The 27,257-nt window shown below is 39.8% G+C and overlaps 1 long non-coding RNA gene across 1 annotated transcript; it reads left to right on the forward strand.

Moving 5' to 3' along the window:
- Positions 1–6,503: 6,503 nt before the first annotated feature.
- Positions 6,504–20,861, forward strand: LOC144615745 (uncharacterized). The gene is made up of 5 exons (XR_013554322.1): positions 6,504–7,059; positions 7,444–7,572; positions 18,179–18,243; positions 18,337–18,544; positions 19,303–20,861. It is a non-coding gene; the product is annotated as an uncharacterized LOC144615745 (long non-coding RNA).
- Positions 20,862–27,257: the final 6,396 nt, after the last annotated feature.

Raw genomic sequence — 27,257 nt, forward strand, 5'->3', positions numbered from 1 at the left:
CATATTTGCAATTCTTCAGTGGAAGAGTTATGAGTCATGCAATAACATCAGCCTAATAACTTTTGGCAACCTTTTAATTTCTGAAAATGTGAGAATACACGTTTGTTTCAGTATAAGCGTATATTTGTATTATGTGAATATTCAATTTTTGGTGCTTTGTCCCTCTCCATTAGCTCAAGTAATTGAGAGTTGGTACTCGAATTGAAATGAAATTCCGCCCAATGTGGAATCTCAAAGGGCTTTTCAAGAACATTACAATCCCCATTCCACAAGTCAGAGGCAGGAATAAATAATTATTCAGAGGATAAGAGTGTTTAGAGTCAAAAATTAATTTAACATTTCCAATATTAAGAAAGGTCCTGGTCTCGTCTGGGGCACATGGCTGGCTCAGTCGGTGGAGCATGCAACTCTTGATCTCAGGGTTTTATTTTGAGTTGGGTGTAGAGATTACTTAAAAATAAAATCTAGGGAAAAAAAGGTCCTGGTTTATGTTCTATTAACACTCCCATTACATAAATTCATTTAGCATTTTAGTGTTTACAGGGCATATAGCGTAAGGCCAGTCTTTATGCAACAAAGCTATCTAATGGAAAAAATCAGGGAAGTGATTTTTTTTTAAGTTTATTTATTTGGAGAGAGAGAGACAATGAGAGTGAGCAGGGGAGGGGCAGAGAGAGAGGGTAGGGGAGAGAGAATCGTAAGCAGGCTCCACACCATGAGCGCAAAGCCTGACTCGGGGCTCGATCTCAGGAACCCATGAGATCATGACCTGAGCCGAAATCAAGAGTTGGATGCTCAACTGACAGTCAGCCAGTCTCCCCCACAGTAGTGACTTTAAGGAGATTTCCAAATAACTGCATGGATTGAACCCTATCCTGCAATGTGTTTCACAGAAACTTCCCAACGGTCATCTGCAAAAGGAGGGTTAAGGATGACCACAGGATGTGAGAATCTGTCTTAGCTGCTTTGGGATTGGCATCATTTGGGAAGTGAATCAAAGCTGAAGGTTCTTAATTCGGGAGGAAGATGCTTCAGAATCACAGATTGTAAACTGGGTGAAAATTAATACTGGGAAGAAATATATGCCAGATAGTGGAAGAAAACAACTCGACTGAAGTAGTTTGGGAGATTGGACATACAGGTGGAGCAGTGGTTCTCAATGGGGCAGGGGATGGAGTAATTCTTTACCTCCCCAGGATCATTGAGCCATGTCTGGAGAGTTTTTGGTTGCCACAAGTTGGGGGAAAAGGTGCTACTGGCGTCTGGTGAGCAGAGACCAAGGGTGCTGTTAAACATCTTGATAACATACAGGATAGCCTCCCACAACAAAAAAGCTATTTGGCCCTACATGGCGTTAGTTCTGAATGCATAGGTAGGTAAGGGTATAGCCATGCTAAGGCGTTTGGTTCAAATGTGGACCAAGGTGTTGAATGTTATGGAGTTCCAAGAGGAAAGGGTTATGTGACTTGTCAGATCTGGGACAGGCTTAAGTGAAGGAGGGAACAGCCGGTGGGTAGGCAGACTCTTGCTGAGGTGTTTTTGCGATCTTGGTGGGTGTCCCATTGGGGCAAGCCAGGGGAAGCCAGGACCTGGAAAAGAACAGAAAGAAAGTCTTGCCAGGCAATGTGTGAAGTCTGGAGAAGAGTTAAGACAGTACCATGGCATCAAGCAGCAAAATGGGAGTTTTAATGACCCTAGAAAGATGGGGAAAAGTGGATAAATATGGTGGGCCTGGGTAGGTAAATATGGAAGAGAGTCTGGGAAGACATGGATGGCAAAAATAACAGAAGCCAGCAGGTAGAACAATGATACTCAAACATGCTTGCACATTAGAATCACTTAGGGAATTAAAAAAAAGTCCTGCTGTGGGGGCCCCACCTCAGGCTGATTCACTCTGTGCGTGAGGGAGGGTTTGGGACTTCGATTATGTTTATCGATGTTCCCCAGATGTTTCTCATGGGCACTGAGGGTTGAGAGCTGCTGTCTTAATAGGCCAATAAAGTCAAGGAGGAATAAGCAGGTGATTAGAACAGGGCTGAGATAAGCTGCCATCTGAGACTAGGGACCGCTTGTCCTGTCCTAGAGTTTTGCTGCCTGTCTTTCTTTTGCAGGGGTGTGTGTGGGTTGCTGCCAGCTGGTGTCTGTGCCAGGAGCTTGAGGCTGGGTTTTGCTTACAATCTGATGATAGGGACGCAGAGCTGGGCAGGCAGGGGTTCATTGCTTACTAGTGACCAATGAATGACCTTTGGGCTTAAACTTCCAGGAAGACCTCAAATGACCTTCTGACGAAAAGGAATCACTTGGGAGGAAAAATAATGTTAAGTTGCATGGGCAGTTAAAAATGAGTTCATATCTTCTATGTATAGGAAAGAGAAGTATGACATTATAAGAGAAGAAATGAAAAGCTGTCAAACTGTGGTTATCTTGGGGAAAGTGCATCATTTTCTCTACAGGTAGTAGATAAAAGGAGCCTGTTTTCTCACCTTGGTTCCCCAAGGAAGGATGATGAACTGGCCAGAAGGGTGCCTCTCAGGGCCTCCTTTTCAGAGGGGCATCCCTTATCTGCCCTTTCCAGCTAGGAAACATTCCAGAGAAAACATTCCTTTCTAGCAGAAAGGGAGTGTGCGTGAAAGCATTCTTTGTCTGCCAGGGACATTTTCAAAGGGGTTGAGTAAGTGACTGGTGGTGGGAATCTGCTCCGATTTCATTTGTCTCTGGCAGGGCCTGGTGCCAATTTAATATTCTTTATTATTATTTTACATGCAACTTCCTTCCTAGCTTATGATTCCTGTCAGGACTGTGTATTGTTACCCATTAGTCATTTTTCTTGGGTTGGTCTATGATGCTTCAAACGGAGGGCTGGCTTGTTTCAATAATTTTGCTTACAATTCGGTTTGCGTTCTCATTCTCTAGAATCCCCATTTAGTTTCACCCGCACATCACCAGTGCAGCAGCTGGGTCCCCAGCAAACGATTATTTACACACATTAGCAGCTAAAAGGTAAGCACCAGTGACCTGAGCTGACCTGACACTTCCCCAGCGCCTCGCCAGACATTTTTGGAAGTAAACTCTGCCTTCCTATTTGTAACTCTGTCAGTGACAGTACTCTGTGAATGACTTAGAAAAATTGTTGGTCTCCAGGCAAATTTTAAACTAAAACGCTTTGTGGGAAAGCATTGAAGGGTAATCCGAGAACATGTTCTATCCTACTTCAGGGCCAGGTAAGAATATCGCCCCCTCATTACATGTATCTTTATTATTGGATAAGTGGCAAGGAATCGGCTTCTCAACTGGTCAATGGTGGCCCGAAGGCAGGTAATCTATTAACATCATTGTGACTGAGACCGAGAGACTCACATTCTCCAAACAGCTGACTTTCCACAATCATGACTTGAGAAAGGTGTGGTGTGAGGCTTGTGGGAAACTCACATTTCTTTTCACCATTTTCTTGGCTTACGTTTACATTCTTGAACTGTGGTCTTGGCCTGTGTGGTAAGCTGAAAGTCCTCCCTGCCTTTCCTCAGTGATTTCTCCCTCCTAATTCCTGGAAACTGTAATTGTGAAAAAGGTGTCTTTGCAGATGTTGACTGAGTTAAGTATTTGGAGATGAGATTACCTTGGGTTATGCAAGAGGTCCCTAAAGGCCATTACAGATGTCCTTACAAGAGAGAGGCAGAGGGCCATTTAAACACAGACAGAAGAGGGGTAAACCACACAACCACCAAGGCAGAGGTAGGAGTGATGTGGCCACAAGTCAAGCGATGGTGCAGCCACCGGAAGCTGGAAGAGGCAAGGACAGGATCGTCTCCTAGAGCTTCTGGAGGGAATGTGGTCCTGCCAACATCTTAATTTCAGCCCAGTGAAACTAATTTTGGACATCTGGCTGTTGGACTGTGAGAGAATAAATTTCTGGGTTTTTAAAAAATGTTTATTTATTTATTTTTGTGGGGGGGGGGGGAAGGGCAGAGAGAGAGAGGAGAGAGAGAATCCCAAGCAGACTCCACGCTGTCAGGGCAGAGCCCGAGGCAGGGCTAGAACTCACGAACTATGAGATCATGACCAGAGCCAAAATCAAGAATCCGGCGCTCAACCTACTGAGCCATCCAGGTGCCCAGGTGTGGTGTTTTAAGCACCATGTTTGTGGTCATTTGTTATGGCCGTCTTGGGAAACTAATACAGTCTATAAGTGTATCTTATGGACCTTGGACAAGTCACTTATATATTCTAGTATATCAAAATTAGTGATTTTCTTCTCTGGAAATTGTTAATTGACTTGATATTTTTCATTTGATATCTCATTTGTGATCCATTTATTCTGCTGAGTCCTTTCTGTTCGGGCAAGTAGGGACCAGTAGGGAAGATGATCTGCTGAAGAGATCTCCAGACATGGGACAAAACATTTGTGAACAAGTAACCTAGAAGATTCACTGTTTCAGGAGAGAGAGAGAGAATTCTCTGCTATATATTGAATATTTATCATTTCACTGTTTTACTTCCCATTCCAATTTCTATGAGGTAGATAGACCTGTATTTTATCAGCATAAAATAGTGTTGTACAAGATATCATAGAATTGGAATTACACTCTATGGAATGGATGTAGGTATGAGTTGTAGATTATTATGATTCTAGAATGAAGCGGGGGAAATACAGCCAGGACATTCTTATCCTCTTTAGTCAATAGCAGAATATTCTCAGACTTCGCCTTCTTCTGCTGTTATTTGACCATGATTCACTGGGCTGGCTCCTGAGTTATGGGACAGTGTAGTATAGGTGTCACTGAGGATAATGCGGGCCCTCGGGGGATCTATTTGTACACAAGTTGTGATGCCCAGTGAAATGTTTCAAGAAAAGGTAATGAATTTTGGTTTTAGAAATGGACGAAATAAACTGCTAGAGATTTTTTAAATGTTCTTCATAAAAGCAAATTTTTCTATTAAAACCCAGAGAAACATAATTCTTTTTATAATCATCAACCCCCTCATATGACAATAACTGCTTCGTAAAAAGGGATGGAACATAATCTAGTCAGAAAGCTGGATGGTTTCCTTTTGCAAAGAATTTCAGTACATGCTATATGAGTCTGTGTGTTTGTGAAAATATATTGATAAGCAAGTATTTTTTGAAAACTTATAATTTTACAACAAAATTATAAAGTAAATTTTCAGCTAAATGTAAAGGATTCTGTTTTCCCAAGTACCTTCCCAATGGAAATGGGAGAACTCTTCAAAATTGGCTTGAGTCATTGGTACAGGAAATCTATATTTAAAGCTTAATTTTGTTTGTGGGTGTAAGGGAGCAAATTTTGCCACCCCAAGATATGCCTCTTTGGCATATTGACTATTCTAAGATGGTTATTTTTAAGAAACTGCAGAGGCAAAAGAAACTCTGAGAACTGAGTGGAAGTTACAGGAAGTAAGAGACTTTACACGTGCAAGAGAAATCTCCATTTGTAAAGGTGTCTTCCTTAGTATCAGGAAGAACCGTAGACCAACAGAGAAGGCACTCCCAACTCTAATAACTTCTTTTGCCTTTAACTGGAGGTGATATTTAAGATGATGGTTTTAGCCATTTTGGTGAGTTTCTCAATTTTCCTTGGTCTCTCTCCTGTGTGCAGGAGGTATCCAGGTTATTAGACTTTGATTTTTTTCCCCTGTTAATCTGTCTCCTGTCAATTTGATTCTTAGACCAGCCAGAAGAATGTTGGAAGGTAGAGTTAAATTCTTTTCTCCCTTCCATGGGCAAGGACCTACTTGTTTATAGTTTCCATGTGTTCTCTCCCTTCCTTCCACAGTTCATTCCAAGGCACTGTGACAGATACCCATTGAGGCAAATAAGACAATGTCTTTACTAAGTGCTTTATTACGGCCCTTATAAATTTTGGAGATACAAAGCAATTATGAGCAAGGTGGACCTGAGATCAGACTGAGTGGGGAGAAGCTGTTCACTTCAGAATGGATCCCCAAAATGTCTAATAAAGCCCAAGAATTAGTTAAAATTCACAATGTTGGGAGATGGGTTACACATGTATAACTTTTATTAGTAAGATAAACTTTTGATGATGAAAATGCTGAAGAATGATTATAGACTTTGCTCTGAAGGGTCAATCTGAGAATTAACCAGAGAGATGGCGTATGAATTATGGATTTTCTTTTCTAGTGAAATGTCTTTTATCACAATTCCCTAAGAAATTTTGTACTGTGCATATTGAAGAGGACGAGAACTAGTTTAATAATTTACTCTGTTGTTCATTTATTTATTTATTTTTTGGCTAAAAGAAAATACCTTGTTTTCTTGTGCAATGAATTCAATACAATGACCATATGACCAGTCAAAAAAGTGTGTCAGAATAGCATCCTACGGATATGCACTTTATGTGATCAGTATTTCTAAACAGGTATAAATAAAATTCTGTTCATGGGAAGAATAATGAAAGAGGAAGGAATTTTTTGTTATTCAAAATGTTCTAATCTATAGACAGAGTGTGCACTCTTTACCTGAGGAAATACATACTGACTTATCTTAATATACTAAAAATATAAGAAGATGGATAGTGAAATCTCATCTAAAGTTCGCTAAGCTAAAGTAATTAAGTAATTGATTGGGTTGTGGAAAGAGATTTTAAAAAAAGGGAAAGAGCAAAGCAATTTCTTTGAATTTGAGGTAAAATGGCTTTTATGTTCAGAGAAGTAATGTGGGTACAAGGTCTGTGTGTGGAGGAGAGGGAAAAAGGTTGTGGGGAAGATGAGAAATCGCAGGAGTTTTACAATCAGACAGACATAAGTGTCTCCTTACAACTGTCCGGAGGTCCTGCCTTTGCTACATGCCGTGAGTCCTGTTCAATTCTGATTTCACACAGTTTTGAATCCTTGGCACTGGCCCCTCCCAGCTCCCACGCTCTGTCAGAAGTCGAGGCTGTCTAAGAACCAGGCTGCTGGAGCTGAGAGGCTCGTCTGATTGTCAACCACAGAAGGTGTGACAGAGTGAAAAACCTGGGATTTCCACACGGGAGACCTAGTGTTGAATCCTGGCAGCTGACACTTATTAAATCTATGCCCTTGGTAAGTCATTTACCTTCTCTGTGCTCCAGTTTTTGCACTATAAAATAGAAGTACTTCACAGTTTTGTTTTGAACGCTACACAAAATAGCATATGCAAAAGCAGCCAAAGGTAATTTGTAAGTGGGAGGGGCTCAATGGAATTGGGTTTTTTTTTTTTTTTTTTTTTCCGTCTCACCATTGGAGCACCTCCTCTTGGTGGCAGGGTAGATTCTAAAGGTTCTCTGGATATATTTCACACATGTTTTATTATTTTGAAATAATAACAATGAGCAGAAGAATTGTAAGGATTTTGTATGTGCATTTGCCTGCATATACGTATCTTTTTTTGAAGAGGGGGGTACATCTTATCATTTTCTTCCCTCTTTTTTCCATATTTTTTCTCAGACTGCACTGACCTGGGCTGAAGAAGTGAGATCAGTTCAAATTTGGATGTTGGCACAGGGCTGCCAACATGGGCCCCAGGCAGACTTTCAGATTTTGTTTTGGTGGCGACTGTTCGGTACACCTTCATGGGTGAGCTCCACTCTTGCTTCTTATCTTTTCCCGTTTGTACCTCCAGGGACAACCAGCATGCTATGTTGGTTGACCAAGCCAAAGATCTCAAGCCAAAGATCTGACCAAGCCAAAGATCTCAAGATCCATTTGTCAAGAGCTAGGATATGAATTAGATTTACATTCCTTAGGAGGAATTTCTCTTTATAAAGAGGAGTGGGTTAGCCCAATTAGGAGGGCAAGCAAGGATGGGGAAAGGCCTTCTCTAGTTGTTCTCTTCCTCCTAAGTGCAATCTCTTCCAGGATTTGCAGGTGGGGCCAAGGATTTGCAAATGTAGGTAGCAGATGTGATTTATATGAGTGGAAGAGAATTTAAAAAAAATGAATCTGTTGCCAGTTTCTCAAACTCGGTAGAGTTCCCACCCAAATCTAGATTCAGGTTGCTCCTGAAAATGATCTGGCAACATTCCAACAGAGGATTGCTAGATGATACATAGCTGCCTTCTAGGGCAAGTGATCCCCAGTCTGGCCAGTTCCCTCCTGCCTTGTGCAATTGGCTCTTTGGACCTTGCAGGCATTTGGATTTTCCACATCCTCCCTACACTTAGCATTGCATACATACCCACTACCACCTCTCCTGGCCACATCTTCCCTCTTCCTGTCCTGGCATCCACCCACACATGTATATTTTTCCAACAGAGCCCGTGAGCTCAGTAAAAACAAGAACTGGTCTTCAGGGAAACAACAGAGTTTACCATGGCAAACCCATGATATTCAAAACCACAAGCCATAATTCCAGAAATACCAGTTCTGTTTCTTGTTTCTTTTGAGAAGTGAATAATCTTATTTTGGAAAGCAAAACGCTACAGTGGTAGTAGTTTTATGGAATCATTTAAAAAGCAGTGGATATGGTAAAGAAAGATTGGATTAAAGAATTCAAAAGGTCAATCAGGCAAATGCCTACCAAATGAAAATTTATGCACTTATATTAATTTATTAAAAAAATAGACTTTAAGGCCAAAGTAAAGGTAAAGGAAACATATTTGATTCCCTTAAGTGATGTAACAAATTTGGATGCTCCAAATAACACAGTTTCACATTATATAAAGCAAAATCTACAGAACTGTGAAAGGAAATAAACAATTCTCCAGTTATAGTGAGAGATTCTATCACATCTTTCTCAGTAAGTAATGGAACTAGTTAATAAGAAAATAAATAAGGATGGGGCACCTGGCTGGCTCAGTTGGTTGAGCATGTGACTCATGATCTTGGGATCCTGAGTTCAAGCTGCACGTTGGGTGTAGAGCTTACTTTAAAAAATCAATAAGGAGAGTGAAAATTTTAAGCAATGTATTAACAAATTTGATCTAATGGTCACATATAGGACATCAAAGAGCTGAAAAAGTGCATTTCTTTTTTTTTTTTATTTTGAATGTTTATTTTTGAGAGAGAGAGAGAGACAGAGCATGAGCAGGGGAGGGGCAGAGAGAGAGAGAGAGAGAGAGAGAGAGAGAGAGAGAGACAGGAGCTGAATCAGGCTCTAGGCTCTGAGCTGTCAGCACGGAGTTTGACATGGGGCTCAAACTCACGAACCGCGAGATCATGACCTGAGCTGAAGTCGGCGTTTAACCAACTGAACCACACAGGTGCCCCTGAAAAAGTGCCTTTCTTTTTAAGAACAGATGGGTTATTTATAAAAATTGATGTATCCCATACTGTAATGGAAGTAAACAAATTTAAGAGAGCAAAATCATACAGAGCATGTTTTATAACCACAAATGCAGTTCAGTTAGAAATCACCAACAAAAAGATGTCTAGAAAAATAATCAGTACATATGAAAATTAAAAAAGAAAGTCCTAAGTAATCCAAGGCTCAAAGAGGAAATTGTAATATAAATTAGAAGATATTTAGAATCATACCTGAATAAAGATACTATAAAAACTTATGGGGAGCAACCAAAGCTGAACAGAGAGGAATTTTTAGCCTTAAATTTATATTTTATGTTTATTTTTTATTTTTTAAAGTTTATTTTGAGAGAGGGAGAGAGAGAGATAGTTATTTTGAGAGAGAGAGAGACAGAGAGAGAGAGAGATAGCAAGCAGGGGAGGGGCAGAGAGAGAGAGAGAGAGAGCGAGTGAGTCCCAAGCAGGCTTAGCACTGTCCGTGCAGAGCCAGATTCAGGGCTCAAACTCACGAACCATGAGATCATAACCTGAGCCAAAGGATGCTTAACTGACTGAGCCACCCAGGTGCCCAAGACTTAAATTTATATTTTAGAAACCTTTAAGCTAATACATTTGAACATAGAGATGAGTTCGGAAAAATATAACTTCCTGAAACTGACTCAAGAAGAAAGAAAAAGCCCTCCTAGAAAGAACATTTCAGGTCCAGTTAAATTTACCAGAGCTTTACAAAAATTTTAAGAAACAACCATTCATACTATGCAAACTTAGAGAATAGAAAGAGTAGTCTCTAGAATAAAACACTCCTTAAAAGCAATATGAAAAGATAATCCCATACAAAAGGGGCAAAAGACTTGGACATTTTCATAAAGGAGAACTTTATTTTGCTATTTTTGTATTATTAACATAGCTTTAGTGAAGTATAGTTGATGTACCAAAACAAAACACACACACACACACACACACACACACACACACACACACACACACAATCCCTGAACATATTTATTGTATACAATTTGATGAGTTTGGAGATATATAGGCACCTGTGAAACCATCACCACGGTCAAAGTAATAAAATATCCATTACCTCCAAGAGTTTCCGCCTGCTCACCCCTCCCTTCTGTGTGTGTGTGTGTGTGTGTGTGTGTGTGTGTGTGTGTGCACGTGCATGTGTGGTAAGAACACTTAGCATGAGACCTATCCTCTTCACAAAATTTTAAATATACAATACTGATTTGTTAACTATAGACACTATGTTGTACTATGAATCTCATAAAACGATCCTCAATCCTCTCCCCTGTCTTCCCTCTTTCTCTTGTCCAGACCTCAGTGTTCTTATTCATCAGCATATTCCTAAAGCATTAGAAAATGGAACAAGATTTGGCTCATATGGTAGACTTTCAGTAAATATTTATGTGAACTGTAAATAAATACACATAGTTGAAATCATCCAAGTGGGAGAGAGAAAGCACAAAGAGAAAGTGAATGGAATAATAAGGAGGCCAAAGGTGAAATCTCTAGAACACTGGCCTGCAAAGTGTGGTAGAATTCAGGAGAGGGCACGAAGAGTAGACTGGAATGTAGAAGTGAGGCAGGAAGGAGAGTATATCAGCATCGACTGGGATATCGTTGGCTGCAAGGAACTGAACACCTAACTAAGAGTGGCTTAAATAATGGGCTTTTGTAATCTCACATAATAGTCTGGGGGTAGGTAGTTCCAGGGTTAGTGCAGTATTTCTTCCATGTCAAAGCTCTATATTAGCTTTTGCCGATGCTCCTGATTTTCCTCTCAGATCACAAACAGGTGTCACAGTATCAAATATTAAAAATTGAGTTCAATGGCAGGATTGTGCATGGTAAGAGTTTATCCTCAGGTCCTCATGTCCAGAGCCTGGATCCTGGAGCCCTACGTGTGGGTGCCATCTCACAAACCAGTGAGATCATGACCTGAGCGGAAATTAAGAGTCAGACTCAACCTACTGAGCCACTCAGGTGCCCCAAGTCTATTTCATTTATTTTTAAAATTTATTTATTTAAAAAATGTTTATTTATTTTGAGAGAGCGAGCGAGCGAGGCAGCATGAACGGGGGAGAGGCAGAGAGAGAGGAGAGAGAATCACAAGCGGGCTTCATATTGTCAGCACAGAGTCTGATGCAGAGCTCGATTTCACAAATCTGTGAGATCATGACCTGAATTGGTCGCTTAACCAACTGAGACACCCAGGCACCCCTATTTTGTTTTTAATCTGTATATGAAGTTTGGCATATGGATTTTAGAAAAATCTACAGTAGTATTTGTGGCTGATGTGTTCCAAGACATGTATCTTCATAAATTTGGGATCAGTAAATCTTCAGCCTTTAGTTTTTTTTTCCCCTTCAGGCCAAATATTTCAGGTTCAGAGGTAATGTTGTATTTGGCCAGAGAATGTTTTCTAGAAACTATTCATTTCACTCTTCACTGAGTGTCTCTAGTTAGTGCATTCAGTTGGAATCTCTTATATCTGATTAAATCTTTAGGATGGATGTGGGTAGTTCTTAAACTATTTATTTCCCAAAGGGCTTTCCCTACCTCTAAGCTACTTTAGTTTCTGTTATATATTAAGCCATAGGACTAAACAAAGCTATAATTGGCTTTAAATAAAAATAATGCTTAGATCTGTGAAAAACCACTGATCCCAAATGTAATCTTTAGGTCTTCTGGAATCTCTCAGAACAGAAAGAAGGCAATCTTTTAAATTTGCTGAATACCAAAGGATTTTTGATAGCTAGTAAAGTGATCTATAGCTTTGCTAGCATCTGACTTTTTCACTTTCTACCCTGAGGCTCTGTTCCAACGCATGGAATGTTCTGGCCCATGGATTTGTTTTAGTGTGGCAGTCATGGAGCCTGGAGTCCTAACCTTGCATAATAATGTTCTTGGGATCTGAGAATAATCTTTGGGGGAATAGAGCCAAGTTCGTTTACCTGGCATTATTATGTGTCAGAAATAGCTCTTACTGAATTTCTGGTTACCAGATAGACTTTTCAATATTATTTTTTCATATAGAAGATTCTTTTCAATATATGCTTATTTTATTATTTAATAACCTTTGCATATAAGCTTATTTTCAATATATTTTTAACATATAAGCTTATTGTCCTTTTATGATACAATATAAAATTTAAATAATTGGAACCATTATTACGTGATCTGTTTTTCAGAACTTTTATTTCTGTATCTCTGCTGAAGCTAGCTCATACTGGCTCATGAGGGCTAATTGTTAAATTTTCACAAATTGATTGATGTCATGTTGATGGCTTGAAGTCATCCATGGTGGGAGTATTACAGCCCAGAAACAAGCAAACACTGCCATCCCCAAAGCCAGTTGGTAAATTTGTACCAATTGCTGCTTTTCAGATATTTTTAAAGGCACTAAAAATTTTAACCTATCAGACTGAGTTCCATATAATATATTTGAGGTAGAATAAAAAGGTTAGTTATCAGCTATTGCCCATTCCACCAGTGGTTGTTTGTGAAATGTTATCATTTACTCAAAAATAGTCATTTAGAACATGACAGACAAATTGAATGTGGGAAGAAAGGGAACCATAAATAGGAGACATGTATTATAGTAAATGTAGAAAAATAGACAACAGAGGTAAAAAAAAAAAATAGAAAGCCAAAGGGAAAAAATCTTGAAGAATGAAGGACAGGAAGAGAAGACTGTGCTAAGCAAAATTGACACTAAAATTGAATTTGAAAAGTACAGACAGGTTAAAAAAAGGCATCAAAATGAAATAGTTTTGAAAATGGCCAACAATGCCAACTTGGTGAAGTAATGTCTTCCATCTAAGGTGACATTTGCTGAGATGGAAAATGGCACTAAAACCACCAGGCTCTGAAAACAACACGTTTTGCCCTTGACATTTTGGAACACATTTAGAGAATATCATCATGGGCAGATAACCGTATATTTATTGTCCAAATTAAGACTTTTGTGAGTGAAAGGGAGCTCTATTAATAATTATGCATGAACAACGACATAAACCAGAACCACTGAGGCAAACCACACGAATGATAGGCTATACTATTAGCCACCCCGTTTCCAATCCAACAGGTTAAGAGAACTTGACGGATAAAGTTTACAATGAAAAAGATTAAAATAAATATTCTCAGAGCCTATATTATAGTTAATTAGGGGTTTGCCCATTGTGAGGTTAAAAGAGTAAATGGAGGTGATTCATCATACTGTTGAATAAACAACAAAAAACATGTGAAGACCTAGTCTTAAGTCATCACAGAACAGTCTTCTTGTCGTGCTTCAGCTTGGTGGGGTCCCACGTCAACTGCTCTGTAACCGTTGATGCTGGAAATTATAGGTGCAGAAACGGTCCAACTTCTGGTTAGTTATCAAGTCATCTTCTTTCTAGTTTTTCCTGTAGTCTTTCCAGTACAGGAAATTTTCTGTGTCCTGCTTATGTGGTTACATTTCTCACAGCTCCCAACACCTGGGTAGGAATCTTCAGTACCAGGTGAGAACATGGCTGTCTTCAAGACGAGGACTTGGGGCACCTGGGTGACTCAGTCTGTTAAACATCCAACTTGGGCTCAGGTCATGATCTCACGGTTTGTGAGTGAGTTCGAGCCCTGCATTGGGCTCTTTGCTATAGGTACAGAGCCCACTTCAGATCCTCTGCCCACCCACCCCCCCAATAAATAAATAGAAAAACTTAAAGACAGAGAAGGGCTTATAAGCTCTCTACTGAATTCCAGGGTGTTCCTTCCTCAGACTTGCAATTCCTCATCTTAGCTTTATGTTTTAGCTAGCTTTCAGAATTCTTTCTCAAAAACTCATACAAAATTTCTCTGGAGAAACACCAATTTTCTGATTTTTGTTGCTATTATAAGGGCCTTGTTAAATTAAGCGCTTCATTTATGCCCCAATATCTGACATGCCTTTTTAAAATTTTTATTTTTTGTTTTTAGAGAGAGAGAGAGCTGGGGAGAAGGGTGGGGGTGGGGGGAGAGAGAGAGAGAGAGGGAGAGAGAATCTTAAGCAGGCTCCACGCTCAGTGCAGAGTCCAATGTGGGGCTCAATCCCATGACAGTGAGATCATGACTTGAGCCAAAATCAAGAATCAGACACTCAATCCACTGAGCCACCCATGCGTCCCTTGGGCATGCTTTTCCTATGATGTAATGGGGCTTGGGACTTTAAGGGTGGTTTCATGCTCTGGTGTTTGGCCACATTTTACAGTGTATTCATTTTACTCTCTAGGAAATGGGTCAGCTTCTTTAAAAATTCAGTATGTAAGTATGTACCAACAGTTCTTCTTCCTGGAACTCTCTTCACGAGTAACTTCCTAGAAATTTTAAGGCCATCCTTCTGTAAGAAAAGGTCTGGTAGACTGTGTTCCCATTCCCTTTACTTTGAGCTTTGTAGCAAGCATGCCATTCAGGCACTGTTCAATAGACCTCTCTGTGTGGTGCAGATGCCCTGTTTCTGTGCTGTCCACTATACTAGCTGTTTGCCGTATGTGGCTACTGAGCACTTGAAAAACTGGCCAAAGAGAGAGAAACACAGAATCTGAAGCAGGCTCCAGGCTCTGAGCTGTCAGTGCAGATCCCAACGCAGGGCTTGAACCCACAAACCGTGAGATCATGACCTGAGCCCCAAAGTCTGTCGCCCAACTGACTGAGCCACCCAGGCATCCCCCGAGAAGTAAAATTTTAATTTACTTTTGTTAAAATTTATTTAAATGTAAATAGTCATGTACAACCAGAGGCTACTGGAGGTACAGCTCCATACCAACCAGGTGCCTGTTCAGTGATGCCCTTGCCACAGTTCAGTTCAGCAATATTTCCCAAGCTACGAGTGATCCATAAGAGCCCACGTTAATCCCACTGAGGTCATTTAAAAGTCTCGCTGCAGTTTTCCACAACATCATGAAGCTGAATACAAGAGGGGGCAGCTAATCTACCCTAACGTGCAGATGAACGTTACAGTAGAATTTTGACTGCTCCTGGTCAAACTCCTTCTCTCCTAAAAATGATAAAAATTTCTTTCTCTTTCTTTTTTTCTTTTTTTGAAGTAGGCCTCATACCCAGCATGGAGCCCAACAGGGGGCTTGAGCTCACGAACCGTGAGATCAATACCTGAGTTGAGATCAAGAGTTAGATGCTTAATCTGGGCTGAGTCACCCAGGTGCCTCAATAATAAAACTTTCTAAAGGTTCTCCAATATAATGTAAGAATAAAAGAACAGAGCTCGTGTCAGTACTGTGAACACTGTGAATACAATGTTTATATTATTCATAACAACACTGAGTATCATCATTATCTGACTTGTCCCTCTCATTACTGTAACCAGTGAAAATTCCAAGGCTTCCCTGTCCCTGATAGTGATTGAGCACATGTCAGAAGTGGTCTGTACTGTAGCCGTTGATGGTGCCGACTGATCCCTCCCCAAAGGTGGAAGAGAGACCCTGCTCTCATCATCCTATGGCTGCTCCCTTTTCTGCCAATGCCTTGTCCCTTTTCGTAGACATTTAACCATATACTCACAGCTCCTTCCAAGGGAAACTTTGTCATCGTTCTCCATGAAGAAACGGTCTCAGATGGCCATGCACGGCATCACATGACTTCTCCCCAGTTGTAGCTCATTGTCCCAAAGGCAACCGCTTCACAGGCTGCTCAGAAACCTATCCTATGATCTGGCGCTAGAAGATGAGTTATGTCAACTCAGTTCTGTGTCGGCAATGTGATCCGGGAGTTGTAATGATAGGGAAGAGACCAGCTGCGGGAGCTGAAATGCAGATGGCTTAGGAGAAAACCGTGGAGTAGTGTTGGTGCTGTGAGATCATGACAGACCGAGGTCATGAGGAAGCAGAAAAGATGAAGAAGATGAAAAGACAGGCAGAAACTATGAATCAGCAGAAGATAAGAGGCAGGGAAGAGATGAGCAGATTAGCATATGAGGAGTCAGTCTCCAGTTCCTGGAGCATGGTAGAGATGAAGGGGATAGCAGAGCCACACTGAGGGCAAAGTCCTAGGACGAGAAGTGCAAGTAAGTGCCTGCTGCTGAGGCCCTTGGTGACTGGGCATCTGAACGCTCCTGGTCTCCACGAGTCTGAGTCGATCTTTTCTTTTCTGTGTGAAGAAGGGCTGTTGGCTTCTCTTGGGTTCCCTAGTATGGATCTGTATCAGGCAGGGTTTTCCAGAGAAACAGAACCAATATTACAGACACACACATCTGTATGTGTATGCAATATATACAATATATAGAGAGGTATGTATATATATCATGGGGGGAGATATTGATTGATTTTTAGGAACTGGTTCACATGATTGTGGGGACTGGAAAATCCGAAATTTGTAGGGTTTGAAATTCAGGTAGGAGTTGGGGTTGCCATCTTGAGTTTGAATTCCATGTAGGGCAGCAGGTTGGAAACTTGGGCATGGTTTCTATGTTGCAGTTTTGAAAGCCTCAGCCTTTTTTCTTTTGGAAGTCTCAGTCTTTTAAAGCCTTCAACTGATTAGATGAGGCCCACCCACATTATGGAAGGTAATCAGCTTTACTCAGAGTGTCCTGGTTTAAATGTTAATCATATCTAAAAAATTCCTTCACAGCAATATCTAGATTGGTGTTTGATGTATTAATTGGGCACCATAGCTTAGCCAAGCTGACGTGTAAAATTAACCATCATAGGATCCTTACTAAAAATCTGTTGGGGCAGTCAGCTCTTGGTTTTGGCTCACATCACCATCTCATAGTTCATGATTTCGAACCCCACCTCGGGCTCTGGCTGTCAGTGCAGAACCTGCTTCAGATCCCCTGTCTCCCTCTCTCTCCACCCCTCCCCCACTCATTCTCTCTCTCTCTCTCTCTCTCTCTCTCTCTCTCTCATGCACACACACACACGCACACACACATAAATAAACATTAAAAAAAAAGATCTCCTATGGTTTGTGGCAACTTTAGTCTCTGTACTTATCTCAAGTTTTTCCAGCTAGTAAATGTTGAAGAAGGATCCAAGACCAGCTGCCTGACTCGAAACTTGAAAATTTAACCACTAAGAGCTTACATCATTTTGTCTTATATCTATCATTTACTAATTGATTTCTTTATTTGGGAACATTGGCTTGGGGACCTCCTGAATGGTTGGCATGGTATTAGGTTCTGGAGAGACAGAGAGTAAATAATTAAAATACATAATACTACATATTAAATAAAATAGTTAAATATGATTAAAACAATTTCTTATATAATGCATATATTAAATATATTTTAAATATAATTAAAAAATAAAATGTAAAGTTAGATCTAATGGTGAATGAGAGTGGAAGGCACGATGAGGAGGGATAGCTCCTGTGGTTGGGAGGTGGGTTTAGGGAAGGTTCCCACTGGGCAACACTGGATGTCAGATCTGAAGGATGATCAGCATTAACTAGTTAGGAGGAAAGCGTGGAGAATGGTATAAAGAAGGATGTGGGGGGAAGGGCTACTGGAGGCAAAGAGACCAGTAGGTACAGAAGCACATGGCCCAGAGAAAACACATCACTGAAATGTTAGCTGGAAATCTTTTTTTTTTTTAAGCTTATTTATTTTGAGAGAGAGAGCCGTGCATGCACGAGTGGGGGAGGGGCAGAGAGGGAGGGAGAAAGAGAATCCCAAGCAGGCTCAGTGCTTTATCGCAGAGCCCAACTGAGGCAGGGGCTTGATCTCAGGAACCGTGAGATCATGAGTCAGATCTCATGATCTGACTGAGCCACCTAGGCACCCCATTATCTGGAAATGGTGATTTAAGTTCTTTAAAATAGTGACTTCCATTTCTTTCTTTCTTCTTCAATTCCATTTAGCCCCTAGCCACTTAATTGAGACCTTATATATCCTACACTCTTTATTAACTGAATAAATGGACAAATAACTCATAAAGAATATGCTCTTTATCTTACTAACCAGATTCTTCCATGAGCCTATTTGCTGCCTTCAGAGACCAAGACACTGAGATCCACAGGTCCCACCCGGTATGATACTTTTTGTTCTTTCAAATAATCTTCTTTTGATGATGACATTTAAATGTTTGCATACATAATCCCCTTTCTGCTTAAACCATCAAGGACTGGTTATGGCCACGAAACCGGGAGGCAGAGGAAGAGCCTGAAGATACTGTACTGAAAGCTACACCCAAGCCTGCAATGCTGCCACTGGCCGTGGGGAACAGCTGCTGCAACATCAACTTCTGCAGCCAGCTATTAGGGAAGGGGAATCTTGGAGTTCAGTCAGAACGGAACCAGTGGGCCATCTGGAGGGCCAAAAGGCAGGGCGGTGAGTTTTGATGACTATTTTAAGAAATAGTGTGTGTGCACCACACGTGTGAACATACATGTCGTATGTTAGGAATGCTTCAGGTCATGAGTATTTTTTATTTAAAGGAGGGTTAATTTAGAATAGTGATATCAGTAGGGACTGTTATCTTGGCTTGAATAATATTAGAAGGCTTTGATCTTTTAATTACGTGTTTTAAAATTTAGAAGGAACTGAATAATTGGGTTTAATTCAATTCACTGCTTAGAGACAGCTAGGAAAAACATGTAAGATTCTTTCCCCTCATATCCCAAAAGCCTTGCACACGTACATACACAGATACATATGCAGTATCAGGACTATACAGAATGACGAAAATTATTAGCCATAACTCGCTTCACCTAACTGCAACCTTAAAGAGTAGCCCACAGGTTCATATGGGATTCAAAATTCTTCTCAAGTTGATATTTTGTAGGCTTTAAGCTTGGAACTGCTATTGACTATTATTTACGGATAAGTTTTATAGTTTTACTGAGCCACGATTTCTTCATCAATAAAGTTACGGACCAAAGTCATTGATTTTTCCAATTCATAAAATGTACTCAGCAGAGGAGTTCACATTTTAAAAAGCACTTTGAAAAGGCGAAGATCGCCTACTTATATAAGAAGTAGATCTAGTTTTCAGTCATTTATTTGTTCCATGTATCGAGTATATTACAATGATCATATATATATATTTACATATGTATAACATATGCTATGCTAATTGTTGAGGTCAGGCTGATGAAGAAGAGAGACGTTCCTGCTTGCGGGGTCTCCGTGGAGGGGGTGAAGACAATTGGAAGATTCCTGTGGGTGTCTATGTTACCACTTACTAGGTATGTGATTTCAGGTAGGTGTAGAATGGTGTATATAGTACCTTTTAGGACAGTATCATAGGATGTTTATGAGAATCGAGTGTGATAACTGTTGCAAAATAAATCAAGCAATATACAAATGTGGTTCTACTGTGAAATATCAAACGGAGAGAGAAAAGAAATTGGAAGAAATTTGAACCATGGAAACTTTCCCTTTAGCAAAGAACAGGCATAAAGGGAACAAAAGGGATAAGACTAGAAAACTGACAAAGGGGGGGTGGGTATGGAAAAATGAGAGGAAGTAATAAATGGGAAATATAAACTAGTTGTATTAAAAATATTTTTTCAGATTTTACTTAGTTAAATATATTAAATTCACAGGTCTTATTCCAGCATGATTTCCTTCAAAATTTGGGTAAAAAGTACATTAAAAAAAGAAAAAAAAAAACCTCTTTAATTTTTGTATTCAAATTCTAAGGGAGTTTATTTCTAGTTTAAAGAAAGAAGAATCAGTTCTACAAAAAGAGTCTGCATTTGTGGTTTATCCCCAGCCGGTGTTTGTGGCAACTTTGCTCAAAAAGATCTGTTTGCTCTGAACTTGGAGAAAGGGCGAGTGGTGTCACAGTAGAATGATTCTATCCTGTTGACCACAGATTTGTAGTCGTGCATGGGAGCACACATTCTGGCTAAGATTTGACACCAAAGCTTCACATTTAGAAAGAAAAAGTCTTGCTGTTTGAGATCCCTGGTTTTGTTCCAGGAAGAGAGGCAAGATTAAAGGCTTTGTGGATGCAAGAACAAACATAAGCTAAGAATCTGGCAAATACTGGACAGGATATTTTCAAAGGAAATAGGATACTTTTTTTTCAATTTTTATGATTCTGCCAGTCACATTTTGGTTGAAAATCTAATCTTGTTTCAAGGATAAAAGGATAAATTGATACCCTCTCGGCAACAAGCGAAGTGTTTAAAGGCAACACTATTTGATTATTTTTACCCTGACATGTAGAGAAACTGTCATTTTAATCAATAAAATTAATTAGAATGGCATTGTATTTGAAGCTTTCGTAAAAGCAAAAAAACGTGTTTGTGAGTAGTTCTGCTGACATTTACCCAATCACCTCTCTTCTTTGGTCGTCAGCATTTTGGTTAGTGCTTTATAGTCCTCTTGATTTAAACTCTCATCATGATCTACTCCGATTCAGTCATGAATCTCAAAATATGTTGCTGAAATAAAACCTTTGATATTTAGGGTGGTTTTTAATGATTTGTCTTCTTCTGGATTGACCAATTTTAAAGGAAAAAATGCTGACTCATATTCACGCTTTCCATGCATACATTATTTTATGACACGTCGTCTCAGAGCATGAAGTATTTCTTAGAGCGAAAATTTGGAGGAACACAGGTGCCAGGGCCAAAGCATCTATAAGTGGACTGTCTACAAGGGAACACGTTATCGTAAATTAATGCTGCAATCAAGAAAAAAGGTAGATAAACCCTTTTTACTTTTTATTTATTTATTTAAAAAATTTTTTTTTTTAACATTTATTTATTTTTGAGACAGAGAGAGACAGAGCATGAACGGGGGAGAGGCAGAGAGAGAGGGAGACACAGAATCGGAAGCAGGCTCCAGGCTCTGAGCCATCAGCCCAGAGCCGGATGCGGGGCTCGAACTCACGGACCGTGAGATCGTGACCTGAGCTGAAGTCGGACGCTCAACCAACTGAGCCACCCAGGCGCCCCGATAAACCCTTTTTATATTGTCACCACAGGGAGGAAAAGGAAAAATGAATACTTACTGCTTTTATCTTTTCTTACATCTCACCAGAAAAAGACTTTTCCGGCCACAGCATCTTTGCCAAATTAATCTCCAGAGGGACTCTACCGTTCAATCGAATCTTTGCAAGATTTTACCATGGTCTTCTAAAAAGAAAAATCACTCAGTGTGATATGCTTTATTATTTATCTTGGATGATTCCAGGAATAGTTCATAAAATATTTTGGTCAGCAAGTGTTCCCGATCCAGTGTTGGAGATTAAGTTGTCAAATTAAGACAGAGAGGTTATAGATGTGCCTGGGTGGCTCAGTCGGTTAAGTGTCCGACTTCGGCCCAGGTCACAATCTCATGGTTTGTGGGTTTAAGCCCCTGCTTCGGATTCTGTGTCCCCCTCTCTCTCTGCCCCTACCCTGCTCGTGCTCTGTCTCTCTCTCTCAAAAATAAATAAACATTAAAAAAAAAAGATAGGTTATAGAATCCTTGTCTGTGATGGTTTAACCATTACTATGTCAAGCTGAAAAGTAGCTTTATGTTAATGCATGTATCTCAGAGAATGAAACACAAAATAACTATAGTTTTACTGATTCTCAGCTTTCTTATTTTAAAGTGAGAGGGTTATCTTTGATGGAAAAATTTTAAATAATTGAATTCATCTCTGAAAGATGAAGTAAAAAGGTATGATTTTTTCCCCCCTATAACACACATGTTAACTGTTTCTTTGGTGTATTTTGTTCCGTTAAAAAGATATGTTTTCATTTGATCTGGCTTTTTTTCTTTTTTTTGCCACAGTTTTTTCCCTAAATTTTTGAAGTCAATAGAAAAGATACCCACTCTCTCCCAAAAATTTCAGTGTGAGAAAAGTATTGGCATACTTTTATGCTAGCTGGAAATAAAGTGATCCATAGCTTCTGAGTCACTTTGGGATTTAGAAGAAAGAAACAAAAAGGGTGCATGGGTGTGTGTGTGTGTGTGTGTGTGTGTGTGTGTGTGTGTGTGTGTGTGTTTTCTCCTTTCTTCCTCATTATTTTGCACAATTTTTACTTACAATTTTAAAACTGAAACTCATTTCAAACATCAGTATCAAACATTGACTTGTTAAAGTTTATGAGACCTCAACAATTACATTAATTAATTTTTTTAGAGATTTTTGTAGTCTCAATTAAAGGTCCCAATTTCTGTGTACAAGGATGAATAAAAATTGATTCTCAGAAAATGAATAATAAACCCAACTGCAAGTTTAAAAGAGGGGCCCGCCTAGGAAGACAAATGTAAAAAGTGTTTAGTTAAAAATTAATTTCCTGCCAAGAATTCTGGTTCTTCCAGAACTGTTGATGAAGATTCGTGCTCTCCATGATAAATTAGTGGATGGTGACACTGATCTGACCTTAACAGAATATGTGTCATTTTTTTCTTCTGCCATTTCTTTCTTTCTCTTTTTTTTTTAAGTTTATTTATTTATTTTGAAAGAGACAGAGACAGCGTGAGTGGTGGAGGGGCAGAGAAAGAGGGAGACGGAGAATCCCAAGCAGGTCTGCACTATTAGCATGGAGCCCAATGCGGGGCTGGAATCCATGAAACTGTGAGATCATGACCTGAGCCAAGACCAAGAATGGGCCACTTAACCAACTTGAGCCATCTAGGTGCCTCTCTTCTGCCATTTCTCTTTAGTTGTATGTATCACAACTTTTAATGGTTTGTAAATAGCTTTCTAAACTAATGAAATAAATACGTGCCAAATGTAATTTTTTTTTCTGTTTTAAGTTTTAATAGTTATCCCCTGAGTTCATTTTTTGCCACGCTTAAAGGTAACTTTGGGATGGGTTCTATTTCATTAATGTTGAAATATAGATCCCTGAAAACTCATGCTGTGGTATCATATCACCCAGAATGGTACTATTCCTACCAGGGAATTATGCTTCATAACTTTTCTTGGTGAAGTTACATTTGTATTTATAGAATCAACCAGAAAATTTACACTGAGGATTCCTTTTATCTCCTCATCCTCAACTTTAGAAATGGAAGAATTAAAGACAGTTCAGGTTTCTTTTTTCTGCTCCGTGTCTAATTGATTGTCCTCAATAAGTTAGCTCCCCAACCATTCTAAGAGGGGTTCCACTTTGCCATGTGGCTTTGGTCCTTCTGGTCCAGATCTACTTGAATGACACAGCTTCTAAGGGTTTCGACCTACTTTTCTCTGACATCTTTCCCCTCGTCTCCCCCTTCAAGTCCTTCAACAGCCATAATTATGCATTTTGTCATTTTCCACACTTCATCACTGAAATCTCACATCCAGAGTTCCTCTTTCTGGACATAACCTCCACCAAAGAGCTTCTAGCACTTTGTTTTGTTAGGCTTTCCACATTCTCCATTCCTCTACATTTTCTTGGTCTGTCATCCACATTCTATATTCAGTTCTTTCCCCATCACCCCAGTCTCTCTTTTGAGACCGTCAGCTCTTGTTCCCATGTCCTTCTCTCATGTCTGCTTGGCAAAACATCAAGCCTGGGTGAATCCAACCATTGGTCTTCTACACCAGAGTCTTTCTGATTAGAAAATCTACCCGCTAGCAGATTGGTGCCGCTGAAGGTTTAATGGATTCACCTGGGTTTTCAGTGCTTCCTGGCCTTGACTCCTTGTTACACCCAGGAACATGGCCTGTTATCTTCATTTATATGAGACTCCTTTTATACCTCGTCAAAAGAAATGGAAGCTTTCTTTATTTGTACGTGCGTTTGCCTATTTCTTCTTTAAGCTTCTCTTTAGCATCAGCAGCCCAAATCATGATGTCAAAAGACCCATGGTAAATCTAGGCCAATTCTCCAATGTGGTGGGAGGACTTTGGGCAGGAGAACTGATAACTGAAAGTCTAGTGGACGGTGGCCAGAGGGTGTTCTGAGGTCTCTCTGGTTTATGGCAGGGTCTCAAGTGGTAACTGGTCTGGAAGTGGGCTGGGAAAGTTTTCAGGCCTCAGTTAAGCATCTGGGCATAGGGAAGACCCTCAGTCTCAGTAATGGGGTGGGAGGTGCAGTCAGAAACCGAGTTAGAAGGCCATGCATAGTGTGCTCAGAGGTGTGGGAAAGAGTTAAGTATCAGAGAAGGGCCCATCCCAGCTCTGGTTCCCAGAGGTCACCCAGGCACATTAGATATTGGTTGTTTTACCACAGGATTGATTTCAGATCTTACCTACTGCCTCCTTTGTCAAGAGTGGTTTGGAAAAATGGGTGGAGCTGAGTGTACAGGTGGGTGGGGCTGGTGAAAGTTTAGGGCCACAGTGATGGAGTCTTACCAGAGATGAAGCAAAAGAGGTAAATTAGGGTCGGCCTATAAAAGGCTTTGCCTAAAGCTGAAGAATCATATTAAATGGAAACTGAACAAATGGGAAAGGGTCAACTCTAATGTTTCTGTTTTCATAATATTATTTCGTTTATATAAAAAGGGATGGGAGGAAACTTTTAAACCAAAGAATCAACATTTGGTTTGCCATGTGAGGATTGTACACCTTATGGACATTTTATTTATTTATTTATTTATTTATTTATTTTCATTTTTATTTTTCGCCTTATGGACATTTTAGACCTGGATGTAGTTTTTTGGTCTGTGGCCTCCTGGCTCTGTCTTCTGTATGTTAATCTTCTGGTTTCAGTACATTCAGGGAAAATAAACTGATTTTAGTATTAGCCTAATCAAAGTTACAGGAAGGCAGATCGGTTGTAATAAAATAATATGGTATAATCCAAGGCTTAATATATTTGTATCCTGCTGTAGGCAGCTATAATATGTTAGTAGATATTTACATAAAAAAATCAAATGGAGGATAGTTATCTGCTTTACAAAATTTTCATTATAATATTTCTGTTAAAAAAAAAACAAACCCTAATTTCCTCTGGGCATTTAAAATCTGATTTGGTGTACTAAGATTCCATGTGCACACACATTTGTCCTGATTAATAATAAAGTAGGGTTGATTAATCAGGATAAACAGACAGTTTTGAGTTTAGGCTTAAAATGTCAATGTAAGGATAGAGCTCAGTGCTCTGGCTTTTCAGCAGATCAAGAGGCTAGTTTTACTAACTGAAAGCTAAGTACAAGGCAATAGGGTAACATGGACGTCCAAAAATGGGCATGTGATCTGAGCCTCAGTTTACCAGAAATCAGGATCCAGAAGAGATGGTCAAATATGCCACACAGACCACACCTGGGGACACCCTGCCCCATTTTTCCAAGGGACCTGACAGACTTAGTGCCTGTAAAGGCAGGTGTTGGAGACAGTGGAGGTACTGGGGCCCCATCAAAATCGTAAAGGATGAAGATATAGAGGATGCTCAGCTTGAAGAAAAGAAGGCAGAAAAGGCAGTGACAGCCCCTTAAAGAGTGTGATGTGTTGCCGTTTGGAAGCTGGCTTGGGGTGATCTGCTATTGTTTTAGGTTTAGGATTCGAGGTGGGAATTACAGAGAGGCAGTGTCCTCTTCCTCACAGTGTGTCAAAGGTTCCTTTGTTTTTAGAGGACTGTTTTTTTATTAAATATAATTTATTGTCAAATTGGTTTCCATACAACGCCCAGTGCTCATCCTAACAAGTGCCCTCCTCAATGCCCATCACCTGCTTTCCCCTCTCCCCCATCAACCCTCAGTTTGTTCTCAGTATTTAAGAGTCTCTTCTGGTTTGCCTCCCTCCCTCTCTGTAACTTGTTTTTAGAGGATTTTTGTGTGAGAGAAGAGATTAGTTTGGATAAGAGGTTGGTCTGGAGGCTTCAATGGTTCCTTCCACTGACTGATGAGTTTAAATTTGTCCCGTCAGATAAACTACTCAGCTGTTATTATTTGTTATTTGTACTTACATATCACTTATGATGTATCCAGAACTGTTCTAAACACTGTATAAATATCAACCATTTCACTTATTTTAACAACCCTGTAAGTTAGTTATTACCCACTTTTTATAGATATGGATAGTGAGGCCCAGAGATGTTAAGTTAGTTGCACAGAAAGAGTAACACAGCAAGAGCCAGATCCCCACCCAAGCTCTCTGCCTCTTTATTTTAGGAATATGTATCTTGGGGATTATATTATACTTGAATTATATATGTGGTGGCTCTACTCCCAATATATTATTGAGCTGTTGCCTGAAAATGACTTTTATGTTTATTACTATTATAATTTAAAGTTTTTCTTTTTTTAATTAAAAATTTTTTTTTCATGTTTATTCATTTTTGAGAGACAGAGAGACACAGAGTGCAAGTGGGGGAGGGGCAGAGAGAGATAGAGACACAGAATCCCAAGCAGGCTCCAGGCTCTCAGAGCCTGACATGGGTCTTGAACCCAAGAACCATGAGATCATGACCTGAGCCAAAGTCGGACGCTTAACCCACTGAGCCACCCAGATGCCCCTAAAGTTTTTCTTATCTGGGAAGAGTTTCTGATTCACCTTGATTCACATATGCACGTTTTGTTAGAAAACAAATATATTGTTTTGTGTCCCCTGTGGCATAAATCATTTTCAAACAGTCATTTGGATGATTTGAATACTTTATCAGTATTCAGTATCAGCCTTCTCCCCCCTTCCCCCATTTGTAAATTCTAGTGAATTAAAAAAAAAAAGTGTCTCCCAATTACTTCCTTCACAATCTATGTAATTTACTTACAATCACAGGATCCTATGTTACACCTCCATGACTTGGAAGAACTAGTTATTTCTAAATTTTAACTCCCTGTCAGGGGTAATCTCAGTGCTAGAGGGTATATGGCTTATTAAACGCAGAATGGTGTTTGCTGTTCCTTGGGCTCACAACCTCAAAAGCCTCATCTGTTGGTAGACAGCTGTAATACACCCATAACAGCCTTCCGAGTGTTTATGTTTAGTTCATGGAGCAGAAAATATGACAGGTTCTGTATCTTTCAAAGCATCTCCCTCCGAACGCTAGTTAATCCCCTGGCTTTCAAAGGCCAACAAAATTTATCTTTCTGCCGGCAGCAAGAATATAGCTTCTTTTTTTTTTTTCCCAGTCTTATCTAGACGCTATTTACTGACACTATTGTTTAGCCACGATCACTACAATTTTTTATATGATATTAAACAGACAAACCTTTGTTTCCAGACTAT

This window comes from Panthera onca, chromosome A1 (assembly GCF_046562875.1).
Source record: "Panthera onca isolate mPanOnc1 chromosome A1, mPanOnc1 haplotype 2, whole genome shotgun sequence".
Lineage (NCBI taxonomy): Eukaryota > Metazoa > Chordata > Mammalia > Carnivora > Felidae > Panthera > Panthera onca.